Source organism: Triticum dicoccoides, chromosome 4B (genome assembly GCF_002162155.2).
Source record: "Triticum dicoccoides isolate Atlit2015 ecotype Zavitan chromosome 4B, WEW_v2.0, whole genome shotgun sequence".
Classification (NCBI taxonomy): domain Eukaryota; kingdom Viridiplantae; phylum Streptophyta; class Magnoliopsida; order Poales; family Poaceae; genus Triticum; species Triticum dicoccoides.
The window spans coordinates 12,252,515-12,269,725 of record NC_041387.1 but is presented as its reverse complement, the minus strand read 5'-3'; the positions used below and the strand labels follow the sequence as shown (position 1 = coordinate 12,269,725).

General features: G+C 45.6%; 1 long non-coding RNA gene and 1 pseudogene across 1 annotated transcript; one reads left to right on the top strand and one right to left on the bottom strand.

The window, feature by feature from the left end:
• Positions 1-687: 687 nt before the first annotated feature.
• On the top strand, positions 688-2,284 carry LOC119293191. Its single transcript, XR_005142977.1, has 3 exons — positions 688-957; positions 1,050-1,283; positions 1,934-2,284. It is a non-coding gene; the product is annotated as an uncharacterized LOC119293191 (long non-coding RNA).
• Positions 2,285-8,716: 6,432 nt separating this feature from the next.
• On the bottom strand, positions 8,717-16,663 carry LOC119293190 (annotated as a pseudogene).
• Positions 16,664-17,211: the final 548 nt, after the last annotated feature.

The window sequence follows — 17,211 nt, the reverse complement described above, 5'->3', positions numbered from 1 at the left end:
GCTATGGACTAAAACAATGTAGAGTAGAAGGTTCTGAACTGGGAACTTGAACAAATAGTTTGCCTACCTTTCTTGTGGAATTGATTTTTTAGAAGTGAATGTTCTTCTGGTTTGTGCTTCTTCAGTGGGATCTGGACCATGGAATCTTCAATTGCATCTGCTTGGTTCACTGGGAATTTCCTAGTTTTAATTTGATTGACAACTAGCAAAATAGTACGACTAATTTGATGATTAATTCCTGCTGATTGTACACTTTCAACTCAAGTTCCCGCTGATTCTACACTTTCAACCCAAGTTACATTGTACCATATGCCAGTTTGTTTCATACCTCTCGTCCATCCTGGATTTTTAGACGCAAAGCATCTGGATTTTAAAACAAGAAATAACATGTCTTTAACAAAATTATTCACTCAAAGACCATGCCCAAGATTGAATCTCTCATCTTTACAATAAATTTGGACAACAGGGATCTCTCATCTTTACAGTAAATTTGGATAGCAGGGATGTTCAGTAGAAAAGCTATAATATCAAGGAAGCGGTGTTTCTGAACTTGAGCACACATGTGCTCTTTATCTGGGCGGTTCGTCATAGCATTGGGATGCGGCGCATCTACTTTCTGCGTCAGGTTGTTGTTCACTGGATAAGGGGGAAATGCAGGAATACAACCGACGATATCTTGTACGGTGGGCCAGGTTTGTGGCGGAGGAGCACCTCCTTTAACGATTCAAAACAGGGTCGTGGCTCATGGCGTCATTCCCGTCCTGATCCGTGGATCAGGTTTAGGGCCTCAGTAGCCGAGTAAATGGAGGGATGGGTTGCTGGGCAGAGTTCTCTCTCCTACCTCTGGCTCCTGGGTTTTCCTATTATCGAGTGAGGCTAGATGGGCGGAGGAGCTTCTATTCGAAGGAAACAAAGGATAGCGCAGAAGATGGAATTTCTGATGCAATCGATTAAAAGGTACGATTCTGCAGCGCTTGTATTCTATTGGCCTCGGATTAGGTATAGCTTTTGCCTGAGTTCTGTCTTCAATTTCAATTTTTTTTAAGCAGAACCACCGTGCTGGAGGACGTTAATGATGGCAAAGTACTCATGGAGCCACTACACTGCTAGTGGTCCAACCGTTGCAGATCCGCTGCCGCCCATGGCGGCAGTGAGTGCGGAAGGCCAGATCTGTGCGGCTGATGGCGTGGTCGATACTAAAATTGATGGTTAACTGCAAGCATCCGATCAGTCGATTACTCGATTTGTTAGATCGACCCAAAAGCCCCAGCATGGACTCGAAGGTATGAATTTCTTTAGCTGTGCAGTCTGAAGAAACACGAAATGCAATTGCCATTACATGTGGACCAGCAGAATAGTTGTGGTTGCACATCTTGGAATTTTGATTACCCTGGGACTAGCTTAGCACTTATGTATGTAAGAATTAAGATGTGGATATGTACAATTTATGAACTGTGGCAAACATATGAACCTTGGTGAACTCAGGTTGAGAGTCTCATTAGACAGTGGATGGCCTACATAATGCAGTTGGAAAATTTTGCACTGTACTTTAAAAATACATGGTCACAGTTTAAGAAGCTTTAGCAACTTAAGGCTGTCTATGAATTAACATCCATAATTATATCGACAGTGGTTGCTGATATGAGTAATGGAGCTAGTGTGGCCTGAAGTACAAATTTGACAGAGAATGTGGCAAGCTGTCCATAAATTGGAATTTCTATTCTGTTGTGTGCTGCACTGAAACTAGTCTGATATAATACAATATAATGAGGTTTGCAGTTCATGTTCACTGATAAAAGACTTGAAAAAATGTTAGCTGGAATGCAACAGTATCTTCATTTTTGAAAGCTTAGTTCATCAAGCGGGTTTTGTGTGATTGTGACTCTGTAACTAAAAATGGGCTGCTGCTGATGTCATATATTTATATCTGTAGCTGATGGCATATCTGGTCTTGCGTGCACAGTGAGGATCGGTGCTGCCGCACCAGGAAGGCCACCTTGTCCTAACCGCAGATAGTGCACTGGAGAAGGCAATTCATGGTTTTGCGGAAAATCTAGGAGATGATGTGATTGTCCCTGCACTAGGAACAAGCTTTGATTGTTTGAGTGAAGCCTTCGACTATTGCCATTGGACTTCGATTCTTTTGGGTGAAGCATATGACTTTTACAAGCTTCGATTCTTTGACAAATCTATATTTTAGTAATCCTCCTTATTTTCTGAAACTGATGTATAGTGGTATGATGTACATTGAAATGGATTTCTAAAGTGACAGTAAATTAGACAACTATTTTACAATGTATAGCCAAAACGCAAAAGGATAATTGCACTATTATCAGAATCAAATGTGATTTCAGTCTGGAGAAAATCTGCCACTTTAGAAATCAAAAGCCACTTTGACAAATCTTCTTCCATTGTGACTTCCAATAATCTAAATCAAAAGCCACTGGGTTGTACTGTTTTTCAGTGCATTCTGAAAGTTGTTAACACAAAGTAGGAACAAATGACCCAATTTCTTTGCATTCATTTTTGTTGGGTTTGCTTTCTTTTCACCTTCACTCTATACTTTTGTGCTTTTGTACTTACTTTGCATACTCCGAATCCTAGTATTTTGTAAGCACTAGCAACTTCACACTTAGATAATTACTAGCTATACCCGTGCGGCGGCACGCCGCACCCTGTTGATGCGTAGTCGTGATTTTTTTTCCATGTTGCTAATGAAATTTGCGATGTTGTGTGAGGTGTCGCTGAGTTGTCATTTTTTTTCAATCGGTTGTGATTCAATGTAGATCATATGTTATCAAATTGTATAGTATTAATAAGGTAGTAATGATGCACTGCTAATAAATTGCCTTGATATTTTCAGTTGTAAAATACCTCTTCCCACATACATCGTCAAAATATACTCATTTATTACAGTTTACACTGAAAAGAAAAAAGAAGCTGAACAAATAGAACTATTGTCAAATCTGAAGTTAATTCCAGCTAGTTTTTTTTCCTGATTTTGTATTTTTTTTTCAAAATTCACAAACTTTTTCAAACTTGCAAATTATTTTTGAAATCATGATTTTTTTTGAAAACCAGGAGCAATTTTCAAATTTGTAATTAATTATCAAATTCAAGAATGTTTTTCCAATTCATGAACATATTTATAAATCCACAAACCTTTTTCATATTAGTGAACTTTTCTCAAACAATTCGTGAATGTTTCTCAAATCCACAAACTTTTTTCAAATTCCTGAAATTTTTCTTCAAAATCCATCAAGTTCTTTCAATATAACAGAAAAAATCATTATTTTTCAAATCTATGAACTTTTTTCAAATTTTATGATTTTTTTAATCCCTGATTTTCTCTCAAAAGTCAATTGTTGAGGGTGAACGGTCAGCAGTCAATGGCCGACCGCTCGAAATGTCAAACCGAGCTTGGGGCGATCCAAGCAAACCGAGCTGCTCACGTTGGTAGGCTGGGTCCCACTTGGTATCCGGCTAGTGCCACTTTAGATTTTGGGTGCTTAAGCGCCAATTAGGAGGTCTTAGACCTAAACTACCTTGTTGAAATTGACCCATAGAATTTCTACTCTTATACTAAGATCGAACACATTAAAACCACTCATGGTTTATATCATTCTAGTGTGGCCTCATGTAGAGTTGGCATTCATGTTGCAAAAGGAAATACGAAAGAAAGAATGTTCAATTAGTCAGATATGTTCACAGGTGGATATAACAGGTTCATTGGAAGCATTACGTTTCATAAAATAAGTAAATAATGTTAAAACCCAAATAGATAAAATAATCCACTGTTCTGGCTCTTAATATTGGTAACTTGTCATAATATGAAATCATTCTAAAGTGCTACTCACCTACATCGACTATAGTTTATATCGAGCATGCAAGTATTGATAGTGTTAGTTACAGAAAAGGATGGGAGCAACACTATGCGCCTTCAATTTGAGAGCTTCTGCAGAAACCATCGAAGGGAAGCTCTATTTCATTAGGCATGTTTGCCCCTGCTCTTGGCCGTATGCAAGTATTGTTGAGAGGCATGTCCACCAACATTTATTATGTCGTCTGACATAGAATGATTGCAAAATTATGGAGCAAGGGAGATACCTAATTACCTTTATCCTGATAACACAATCTTAATCCAGGTCCAAGAAAGAGAGAACATCCAATGAGTAATCTTGATTGCAATTCATGTCTAGATTTACTCCACTGATGTTAGAATTTAAAAGTGCAATTGTTAACAACGAAATTATAGCTTTATCAAGTTGCTCATGATCGGCACATACAGGGTAGAGTGATGAGGGGTGTAACTGAACCAAATTATAGCAAAAGGAATTTGCTCATACCAAAATTGTTCTCAGGCCTCTCCGTCGTCGTGCTGTTTAAGGTCTGACAACAGACTCATAGGAGAAATGCCGCAGCACGGGCTCAACATGCTGCCTCGGAGCTAGTACACCGCCAACACTGGCCTATGCTGCATGCCGGTGCTGCCGTGCAGCAAGCCAGCAGCGACCGGCTGCCAAGAGCAAGCATATCTGACCTTTTGGGCATTGATCCTAGTCGTGGTAGTCACCACTCACCACCGGGCTAGCATGTGTTGCGCCGATCTGGCAGATGCAGGGTAGAAGGCACAAATACTGAGCAACCTGGTGGAGACGGCTCCAGCGAGCAACAACGACAGCGTGGCCGCGACGACTGATCACAGGCACGGCTAGCCAGCGCGCTGCGGTTCCCGCTCACAAGATGGTTGCGTATAGATGGGCGCTACATGACCCGACCCGCGATCACGGCTTTGGCGGCCTCATGGAAACAAAGAGCCGTGAGATGGCGAGGTGGCGCATAACATAAGCATGGGCACATAGTGCCTATAGCCTTTGGTCGCCTCACAGGTCACGAACAACGATGTCTGCAGTGTCACAGTTCCATCCATGGGCACCCAGGATCCACCCTCCACCAAAGAGGAGGGCCATTGTGGGCCGATCGCGGTCGCGGCCAGGACGAAGGGGCCATAGTGTCCCCGGAGTCGGGGGCCATGGCATTGGGGCTGTGTTGTTACAGGCGCGTGAGGCGGACTGGCGGAGACGACGACGCCCGCCCTGCAGGTTGCGCCTCCCTTCGGGGACCTTGTTGGCGGTCTGCCATGGCGCAGCCGGCGACGGCACGGACGTCGCCGGGTTGGTGACCATGGTGAATACTCTGTCAAAGGTTGCGGCCACGGAGGCCGCCGGATCTGTGAGGCCCACTCCAGAGTTGCAGGGCCTCTGCCCCGGCGGGTGTGCACGCATATGCCATCGCCGTGTACCCGACGGCCTCGCTTGCTGAGACTCCGCGACACCTCTGGACGGTGGAGCATGGGGTGGAACGGCCAGGCAAGACCGAAGATAAAGCGGGTAGAGGAGAGGGGGTCAAGGTGATGATGGCGGACAGGAGGTCGATCTAAACGTCCACGAACTTCAAGCGCCGACGGGTTGGACGGGCAGCCACCTACACTCCGTATTGACGAATACGTAAACAAACTAATTAAACATACCAACACACGTAGAACGTGGCGATGGCGAGCATCACGATGGCCCTGTCGCGATGAATGAGCCCGAGACAATTCATCACCGGCGGCAGTCTCCCCCATTAATGCAGAACGATCTTCAGTTGGAACAGAACGGCCGCCATTGCGCACTTGGTTGATAATAGCTGCCCGGATTCAGGAGGATGACCCCGACGGCCTCAACCAGCACGAACAGAGCTACAACGGACCATCGGTAAATGCAAGCGTGAATGAGCAAGAACCATAAGCCGCAATGGAAGAAGCAACATCAGGAAAGGTTCATATTTATAGCAGCTCGGAGGTAATAAATTTTTTTCAGAAACAACCCTGAACGACCCAGAGAGGCAAGGACCAGAACACGCAACGGAAGCGGTGACCGCCTCTGAGCCAAACCAATGATGCATGTGCCATGGGGCGAAGCCAAATTGCAAACAATGACTCACGTGGCATCCTCCCAGTAGAACAACAGAATCTGCGAGAAGAGTGGACGAACCTGCCGAATAACACGCAGAATGGAAAAATCACAGAAACACTTTCTATATGTTCTGTTATTTCGAGATTCGAAGAGCCTACTTGACTAAACTAAGGACCTCAACGGTATAAATATGTAGATTTTCTATTTTTCCATTTTTCTTCTTGTTTATCAATCACCAATCAAGACAAACCGACACCTGCAGGATCAGCATGCACATCCAACATGAAAATGCCAAAGATCACGTAACCAAATCAACGAATCAATCCAGGACGCGCATGCAGGCCAATGTGAACACGCCGATCCAGCCCCCGTGCACACCGATGGAAAACTCGGCACAAATCCTGTGGAGGACCTGCTGGAGCCACCCGAACAAATCCACACAGCCACATCCCCAGTAAATAAGTTGTCATCTCCCCATTGATCCGATTAGCACTGTTTAAAAAACTCGAAAAAATCCAGGTAAATGAAACTGAGCTTGGTGTAGTATATTTAAAATTTAGAATTAACCTGACCGTTTTTTATTGGTCTGATTTAGGCTGTAAAAAAAGTAAAAAGAATATCAAACAAGAAACTTAGTGAGAAAAAGGGTGAAGAAAAATTGCAACACACACCCATAATTGTACACGCCGATGGAGAAGAAGTTGAGAAAATTTGCAACTAAACGCTATGTCCACACACCAGATCCTACCCCGCCACGTTCCAAACAAATATACGTGTCACCCATACATAGGTCCCTAAGTCACTTTCACCCAAGTGGCGAAACGTGAAAGCAAAATCCTTTCCAGATATAATGGTTTGGGTATTCTTGTGGTCACACTGAAGCTGTTATTTCACCATTACAAGTTGTACTGATTATCACCGTACTTCGTGAGCCGTGCTGTCGTGATGTTGTAGCGATTTTTCCTGAGAACAATGAACTACCATCTGTTTTCCAATTGATCTTCAGATCTTCTCGAAAGTTTTATGTTTACGGAGGTACTGCCATATCTTAGCTTTTGCAGATGAATTGATATGCGTCTTGGGTTGGCTGACCAAACATGGTAACACTGTCGACTAAATATCGCTGAGGTTTCCTTGACTGCATTCAGATCGCAAACCAGACCGCCTTCAGAAAATTGTTGAGTGCAGTATTTGAAACATGGCGTGAAGCCGTGAACCATCTATAATTCAGCGAGATATTTGTAGTTCATCTCGTGAAGCCGTGAACCATCTGTACATACTTCATAGTTCAGAATATTCATAGGATGTGCAAGACAATCATAAGTGCCATCCTAAATGACATGCTCGGCCTTTGGCTTTTGGTCCAGACCTGGAAATCACGAGCACCCACATGCTATCTACTCCCAAGAAACTACAGAACATCCAACATATAATATTTTTTTTGTTCATATGATGTACTCTGGCTCCAGATTTTATGGCAAAGCATCCAAAAGATGAACCAAGCATCCAAATTTTCTGACACCCGAGACAAAGAACTGCAGACCAACAAAGGCCGAGCTCCAAAAGCTAAACGCTAACCAGACAAGAACAAATCTACTACTCCAGTAGATATCCTATTACAAGGTCCCACCAGGATCACATTCTGAGTGACAAATTGCATCTTCATGTATATGAAAACAGAGCAATGTGAAGCAGGGAAGAACATGTTGCTTCGTTGACACATTTAAGTAGCTGGCAGCATTCAAAACCAATAAGGCTCTTCTCCGGTAGATATAACCCATGTGAGTTCATCCCTGCAGTGCCAAGTCAGCGCCCCCAATGGCATACTACAGTCATAGTTGGCTGCAGAAGCGACGACAAGAACCACGATGAAGCACGCGGACCAGGAGGGGAGATGGAGATGGACCTGCAAGATGGATGATGATGAATGTCTTTAGGTTTCATTAAATATATAGCAGGAGAACACTTGTAATGCTAGCTTGTAGCCAGTCATGGCGGCGGAGTTTACGAGCATTAACTAACTGCTAAATTTTCCTGCAGACTGCAAACTAATTCATGATGAGCTACTCCAGCTAGGCCAAGATGTTATTAGGAGATAATTCATGACGAGTAATTACTGTCTACATTCACAAATGCACAACTTTCTAGAAGGCATTTAGTCAAAGTTATCTTTAGACCATCATTACATTATAAATACATAGGCATTTACATTGGTCATACTATTGCTAGATTTATGGTAAATTATACTATTGCCAGATTTATGATAAATGTTATCATATTTTTATGCTTTATTTCATTAGTACGAACAATACTGATCGCACCATGATACAAACTTCTAGCAGTAATTAAAATATTATTATACCACCGTATTACTTCTCAGCAACGACATATAAACATATTATGGAAGAAAAGATCCAAACTAACCACTTGAAGAACATAAATGCCATATTTCTAACAAACCAAGTATCGCATCATAAACACTGTCATTCTTCAACAACGGAAATGCCATATTTCTATCAAACCAAGACTGACTATCGTATCATAAACATTGTCATTCTTCCACAACAGAAATGTCATATTTCAAACAAACCAAGACTGAATATCGCATCATAAACACTGTCATTCTTGCTTCTTCATGATGCAACACGAAAGTAAATTTGGACAGCAGGGACAATCAGTAGAGAAACTAAAATAGCATAGATACTTCGCAGTTCAGAATAATCACAGGGTGTTCAAGACATAAGCATCATCCGAAATGACATGCTCTACGAGTGGAACTAATAAGTAACAGGAATCAAGATAAGGATCAGACCTGGAAGTCCCGAGCATCCACATGCTGACTACTCCCAAGAAAGTACAACCATCCAACAAATATATCATTTTTTTTTCATATGAAGTACTCTGGCTCCAGGTTTTAGGGCAGCACATCCAGAAGATGAATCAATGGTTCCAGTTCTCCAAGACTAGCCAACCAAGAGCTAGAACAACCAGATAATCCTTCTCGCTACAGACCACCAAATGCCGAGCTCCAAAAGCCAAACGCTCACGAGATGAGAGCAAATCTACATCCTATTACTGATCCCACCAGGATCACATTCGAGCGTGAGAACCATTCTCCTATTTAGTGACCTCCACTACTGCACCACCCCGCATCAGCGGGGAGCCAGACGGTGGAGAGTCCTGCAAGATATGTACGATGGTTTCTGCAGACAGTGTCTCGTTCAACACCTTTATTGCCTGGATAAACATCTCTGCTTCAAGCAACTCCTTTGGAGGTTGGTTCTCCAGTCGCGCACGTTTAACCGCACTCTTTATTCCTATAATGTCACGAGAGCTATTTGCGGAAGAGATTGTTGATCCACTGGGTACCCTACGCTTGCTCCTCTTACATGTCCACTTCTGTCGATTGACCTGCTGAAACTGCTGCTTCACATGCCTCACTCCATGCTTGTGTGCATCAGCCTGCCCAGGCTCCACCAGGGCAGCTTCCATGCTGTCCCTCTTGCCCACGCTCGCATCATCATTCAACACTATGGATCCACTGGGTACACTACACTTGTTACTGTTACAGGTCTGCTTCTGTTGATTGCCCTGCTGAAACTGCTGCTTCACATGCTTCACTCCATGCTTGTGCGTATCAGCGTGCCCAGGCTCTGCCAGGGCAGCCTCCAAGCTGTTCCTCTTGCCCACGCTTGCATCATTATTCTGCACCCTGGTCAGCGGCGAGCTCTTTACCACCATGGATTGCTGCTAAACTTGAAGAACTGCCATAGCTTCATCCCCCACCATGGATTGCTGTTGAACTTGAACAGCTGTTGCAGCTTCATCCCCCACCATGGATTTCCGTTGAACTTGAACAACTGCTGCAGCTTCATCCCCAGACTCCACCGGTTTGGACAGGTTGTTGACCACCTGCGGCTGCTGCACCCGGAAGAATCTCAACCTTCTTGGGTCTCGTAAACTGCAACAGGATTCTTTCCGTCACGTTGTCGACTACCTGCGGCAAGATTCTGTCAAGATGCACCCGAGCGAGTCTTTCCATCTCGTCCTTCAACCCGAACACCTCCGGATGCTTTACCCAAATGAGTGTCAGGCCAGTTCCACTCTTCAGTTAACCAACGGTGGGGATGATAACCATCAAGGAGATATGACGGCTCACTGCACTCGCATAGACCGTTACTTTATGCCTGTAGCATTTCCGTTGCCGTTACTGTTGCTTTTCTTCCTGTTGTCAGGGTGGCTATATAAGCCAGCGCCTCTCTCTGTAATAGCTAGCCAATTTTCTCTATGAAAAATTCTATCAAACTTTACAGCTAATACAAGCATATATTCCGAATATATTTCCTCTTCCCGAACCCTAGACTCGATCTCCCCCAAATTCGATCTCGATCCACCGATGGGGTGTAACAATTGGTATCATGAGCCAGTCTGATCCTCGGCGACGCGCGCAGCAGGGCGGAATTTTTTTTCCCCTCCCTTCCCTCCCCTTCCTCTGGCGGCGGTGAACGGTGGTGGTGTCGGGGCTGGAGTTCGGAGGCGGTGTGGCGGCGCAGGCGGCGGTAGACCTGTTCGGCGACAACTCGGGGACAGGAACTGGTTGCGGGAACACAACGTCTCCGTGGTAAAATTCCAGGTTCCCACCGAGTGGTGTTGCAGGGAGGCGGATCTCGTCGGCAGCGGCAGGAAACTCAGATCTGACCGGGTTCCCAGTTCATCTGGAGGTAAAATTCCTCTCAGACTCTGGTGATCGATGGGGCATTCGAAGCCAAGCATGGACGACAACGACATCGCCGAATTGTTGGCACTCAAGGGCAAGTTCTTGCAAACCCGCGAGGAAACGGCGGAGATGCGCGGTGAGCTGGATGATGTGCGGAAGGATGTTCACGCAATCAACCTCAAGCAGGACGCAATGACCAAGGTCTTGACGGGCGTCCAAGAGGCAGTCACAAATCTCAATTCTCAGCTCTCCACCATGGCGGATGTGCTCAAGAGCTTCTCCACAAATAGAGCACCTTCCCCTGTCCGGCATGTAGTTACTCAGCAGCAGAGATATCCACGGTTGAACTAGATCTTACTGACCAAGAACAATGTCGACCCTTGACTGAAGAACTCCGCAAACGCCTAGCAGCAGAGCAGGAGAAAACCAAACAACTGTCGATGCAAATCCCACCCAATTTGGCACCCCTCAGAATACCAACTGGAGCCCCTCCTCCTGGTTATGCAGAAACAGTTCGTCGCGAGGCGCACTCTGGAAATGCAACTCCTCCGGCGGCCTATCGAACTGCTCACACCCCTGCCTTTCACAATTTTCAGCCTCCGGTTGTGCGTACGTCTTGGGAGGATTACTATAAGCAATATGAGCAGGAGATGCGCACACAGTTCCTCAAGTCCATAACAAAAGGACCTCGTTTGGAATTCCCCAACTTTGATGGCAATAATCCTGGGGGCTGGATTCGCCAAAGTGAGAAATTCTTTCAAATGGCAGGCACACCAGCTGAGTACAAGGTGAACATGGCCCAAATGCACATCATTGGCAAGGCTGATATCTGGTTAAGAAGATCTGCCCTGTTAAAGAAAAAACCTAGCTGGGAACAATTCTGCACTGAGCTACTTCACATGTTTTCTGCATCAAGCTCTTATGATCTCACTGATAAATTCAACTCTCTGCAACAGAATTCCTCTACAGTTGCTGAATATACAGAACAGTTTGAGGAACTAATGGCAGATATCCAGCAAGAAAATCCTTACATCTCTGAAAGCTGGTTTGTTAAGTGCTTTGTAAATGGGTTGGGATCACAACTCAAGTACCAGATCAAACCTCTCAGACCTGCCACACTCACAAATGCTTATTGGTTGGCCATTGACATAGAAAAAGGAGCTCCTCAAAAGAAACAATTCCAACAGTTTTCTTCTTATTCCAAACCAGCTACTGGTTTTCCCAAACAAGCAGTAACTCCCAGTGAAAAACCTGTTGAATTCAAAGCACCAGCAGTGTCCCAGAGAGCTAGAGAACCAGGAAAATGCTGGAGATGTGGAGATCACTGGGTACATGGCCACAAGTGTAAGCAACAACCAGTGTTGAATGTCCTTACGGGAGAACAGCCACAAGAAAATCCTACTGAATAGGAGGAATTAGAAGAAGTGGATCAAGAGGAACAACCACAAGGAGAAGAACAATGCATGAGAATCTCTTTACAAGCAATGCAGTATGATACTGTCAATACCATGTCCATAATGATTTCTGTAGGGGGCAAGATGGCCAGGGCACTGATTGACTCAGGAAGCAATTCCACATTCATGAATTTACATTTTGCTCTTCAGACATCCTGCACAATCTTGAGGGACTCCACTAGAGCTGTTACTGTAGCAGGAGGAGGGAAACTGTGGTCTGGATCCTACATACCAACCACAACCTTTGCTGCTAGTAACACTGAATTCCAGCAACAATTCAGAATCCTGGACTTACCTGGGCATGATGTAGTGCTGGGATCTGATTGGATGGCCCAACACAGTCCTGTCTCCTTCTCCTATGACCCTAGGCAACTTACTGTGCAACATCAGGGTCAAACTCCTGTTACAATTCCAGCTTGTGACACTCTCCAGGCTACTGATGAGATTGATGCATTAGAACTTAATAGAATGCTGCTTAGTGGTGCTCCTGCTTTTGCAATTCAACTAGCAGAAGATATCACACTGCAGTCCAGCAAGAAGCAGGTTACATCACCTGAAATTCAGGAAATTTTGACATCCTGCCCAGAAGTGTTTCAAGAACCCACTGGTTTGCCACCTGTCAGAGAATTGGATCATGCAATTCCCCTCAAGGCCAATTCTACTCCACCAAATTCAAGACCTTACAGAGTGCCACACATGCAGAGGAATGAAATGGAAAAACAAGTTCACCAGTTACTTCAGTCAAAGATCATTAGGGAAAGCCAAAGCCCTTACTCCTCTTCGGCTATCCTAGTGATGAAAAAAGATGGCTCATGGAGATTTTGCATTGATTATAGGAAACTCAATGCAGCCACAATCAAAAACAAGTTCCCTATACCTGTGATTGAAGATCTGCTAGATGAATTACATGGAGCAAAAATCTTTACCAAGTTAAATTTGAGGTCTGGATATCACCAGATCAGGATGAATGAAAAAGACATACACAAGACAACATTCAGGACTTATTTTGGTCACTACGAATTTTTAGTTATGCCCTTTGGCCTTACTAATGCTCCAGGCACTTTTCAAGCACTGATGAACAAAATATTTGGGCCTTATCTGAGGAAGTTCATCTTAGTATTCTTTGATGACATTTTAATATTCAGTAAATCCTTAGAAGAGCACAAGGAGCACCTGAAAATAGTACTGGAACTATTACAGCAACACCAGCTTTCTGCCAACCTGTCTAAGTGTGTCTTTGCTGTTCCTCAAGTATCCTACTTGGGCCACACTATCTGGTTCTGGAGTCTCTACTGACCAGGGAAAAATTTCTGCTGTAGCTGATTGGCAGGTACCTACAACGCCTACTCAACTCAGAGGTTTCCTGGGTTTATGTGGTTATTACAGGAGGTTTGTTAAGAATTTTGGAGCAATTGCTAGGCCCCTCCATGAACTCCTCAAAAAAGACAGTTTCTGTTGGACATCTGCCCAGTCCACTGCCTTTCAGCAACTAAAAGAGGCCCTTATTTCTACCCCAGTTCTAGCACTGCCTGACTTCTCTGAACCTTTTGTTCTTGAGACTGATGCCTCTGGCACTGGGTTAGGAGCAGTGATGATGCAACAGGGCAGGCCTATTGCTTACTACAATTCAGCTCTCTGCCCCAGAAATGCAGCCTTATCCACTTATGAAAAAGAAGCACTGGCCATCATTGAGGCTCTAAAGAGATGGAGGCATTATTTTCTTGGAAATGACCTCATTATCAGGACTGATCACAAGAGTTTGCAGTTCATGACAGATCAGAAAATATCCACCAGCATACAACATAAACTTATGTTAAAACTCCTGGAATTCAACTTTCAGTTGGAATATAAGAAGGGAAAAGAGAATAAAGTGGCAGATGCCTTATTCAGGAAACAATCTTGCATGGCCATCTCTCTAGCCACTCCACAATGGATTTCTGAAGTGGAACAATCATATAAAGAGGATGATAACTGTCAAAAACTGCTGGAAAACTCCTACTGACTCCCACTTATACTATTCACAAGAATTCCCTACAGGATGGCATCATCAGGCATAATGGAAAGATTTATGTGGGCAATGACACTGCTCTCAGAACAAGACTAATGCATGCCTTGCATTCTTCTGCTGTGGGAGGGCATTCAGGTATGAAAGCCTCCTACCAGAGATTGAAACAAGTATTTTACTGGCATGGCATGAAAAAGGATATGGACAAGTTTGTACTCTTTTGCCCGATCTGTCAGAAAAACAAGGGGGAGACATGTGCATACCCTGGGCTCTTGGACCCACTCCACATCCCTGACATGGTTTGGACGCACATAAGCATGGATTTTGTTGAAGGGCTTCCAAAATCACAAGGATATGATGTTATCTTTGTTGTGGTGGACAGACTATCCAAATTCGCTCATTTCATTCCACTGGCTCATCCCTTCAATGTTCAAACAGTGGCGAGGGCATTCATAGATAATGTGTTGAAGTTACACGGTCCTCCACTGGCCATCGTTTCTGACAGGGATAAAATATTTACCAGCAAGTTGTGGCAGGATATCTTCGCTGCAATGGGGATTGAGCTTTGATATAGCTCTGCCTACCATCCTCAATCCGACGGACAGACAGAACGAGTGAATCAATGTATCGAGAATTATTTACGATGCATGACATCTACTGCACCCAAAAAATGGGCTCTGCATTTGTCAATGGCGGAATACTGGTATAACACATCGTTTCACTCCTCTCTGAAGAAAACACCGCTTCAAGCTCTGTATGGTCATCCTCCTCCAGACTTGCAAATTCCTCGGCTGAAGACCAGTTCCACCAGTGAAGCGGCAGAATTTGTAACTGACAGAACTGCAATGTGGCAGTACCTCAAGGTCAATCTCGCAGGTGCTCAAGCTCGCATGAAGAAATATGCAGACCAAAAGCATAGCGAACGCACTTTATCTGAAGGAGATATGGTCTATCTGAAAATGCAGCCTTATCGGCTGAATGCCTTCGGGGTACGTTCTCATATCAAGCTCCAAAGCAAGTTTTATGGACCATTTCGTGTGTTGGCTCGTGTGGGCAACGTCGCATACAAGCTCCTACTTCCAGACGGCGCAAGCATTCATCCGGTTTTTCATGTCAGTCAGTTGAAGAAACATCTCGGGCCAATGGCAGTTCCATGCGCCGACCTTCCTCTTGTCAGTTCCGATGGCTGTATCAAGACTGAACCAAGCTGCGTGTTGGAGACCAGGCAGATCCCTCGCAACAACCTCCCTGTGGTGCAGTGGCTCGTTCAATGGGAGAACCTACCTCCAGATGATGCTTCCTGGGAGGATGCAAACTTCATCAAGAAAACATTCCCGACCTTTTTCAAGAAAATGGTTGATGGATGGTTCAATCGATGAAGCTCCTTGGGGACAAGTTCGCTTTTAGGGGGGAGTATTGTCAGGCTAGTTCCACTCTTCAGTTAACCAACGGTGGGGATGATAACCATCAAGGAGATCTGACGGCTCACTGCACTCGCATAGACCGTCACTTTATGCCTGTAGCATTTCCGTTGCCGTTACTGTTGCTTTTCTTCCTGTTGTCAGCGTGGCTATATAAGCCAGCGCCTCTCTCTGTAATAGCTAGCCAATTTTCTCTATGAAGAATTCTATCATACTTTACAGCTAATACAAGCATATATTCCGAATATACTTCCTCTTCCCGAACCCTAGACTCGATCTCCCCCAAATTCGATCTCGATCCACCGATGGGGTGTAACAATGAGTCTCAGGAGATACAGCCCCAAAGTATGAATTTTTATCATCCTTCTTTGGCAATTCGAGAATCTCATTCTGTACTAGGTGTCTAGGTCCTAGATCAGGTCACCCTAGTCGATGTTATGCGCTAACTCCGCCTTAACCTCCCGCATCGCAGCCGACACAATCGACGGCAACATGTCCCTGCCCTGGAACTGCGGGAGGATCCACATTTCCATGAACTGCAAGGCGGCGCAGGTAACCATGGACGAGCTCCTTGTGCTCCTCGTCCTGCGCCGTGGAGGGAGCACCTTGTGCTCCGTCGTGGCTTGGAGGGCTGCCGCACTGAGGAAGGACTTGCGGTCGACACTTACGCGGACCTCCCAGAGGTAGGCGTGGCCGCGGCAGTCCTACCGGTGGTAGGAGGCGACCAGATCAGGGACGAGGTCGTGCCGGGGGATACCGTCCGGGAGCTGGAGCCGCGCGAAATCCAGGAGCCCGAGGTGGCAGAGGGCGGCCTCCGTGTCGTGGTCGTCGGGCCAGCCCTGGAGAGAGGATGGCGGCTGGCAGATGTGGAACTGAGCGGTGTGGACCTCCCCGGACCTACCGCCGGAGCTGCCTCCAGGGTTTTCTCAGCGGTGGGGCTCTTCTCTAACCTGCCGCCGGCGTTGACCATGGGGTTGGGGCGAGATTGGCTGGGGATTTGGGGGAATTCTTGCCTGTGCTGCCTGCTGAGATAGGGGATGGGTCGGAGGCGGGGGAGAGAGAGGGGCAGGGCGTGGGCTTCGGCAACTGCCCGTGCTGCGCTGTGCTGCTGAGGATGGGGACGGCAGGGGCGGGGGCGGCGGCGGCGACGGTTGCGGAGATGGATGAGAGAGAGCCGAAGGGGCCGTGGGCGGCAAATTTGACATGTGGATGAAATTAAATCACAGAACAAACTGCCCGTGAAACTATTTCACGCGGCTGACTTTTTTGTGTGACGCCCAACACGAAGGCGTCACACTATACTTTGCAACGCCTCACAGATAGGCACTACACGCCTGGCCAGCGTTGCACCCCAAACTGCCTAAAAATTGCTAAGTCATTGTGCAGAGCCTAAGAGCTAGGCGCTGCACTGTATAGTGTGACGCCTAGATCGCAGGCGCTGCACTAGTGGTTGCACTACAAAATGAAGCAACCACTAGTGCAACGCCTAGAAGCTAGGCGCTACATCGTATAGTGTGGCGCCTAGCTCTCAGGCGCTGCACACTGACTTGGTAATTTTCGTATCACACGGGTGCGATGCTGGCCAGGCGTGTAGCGCCTGTCTGTGAGGCGTTGCATAGTGTAGTGTGGCGCCTTCGTGTCAGGCGTCACACAAAAA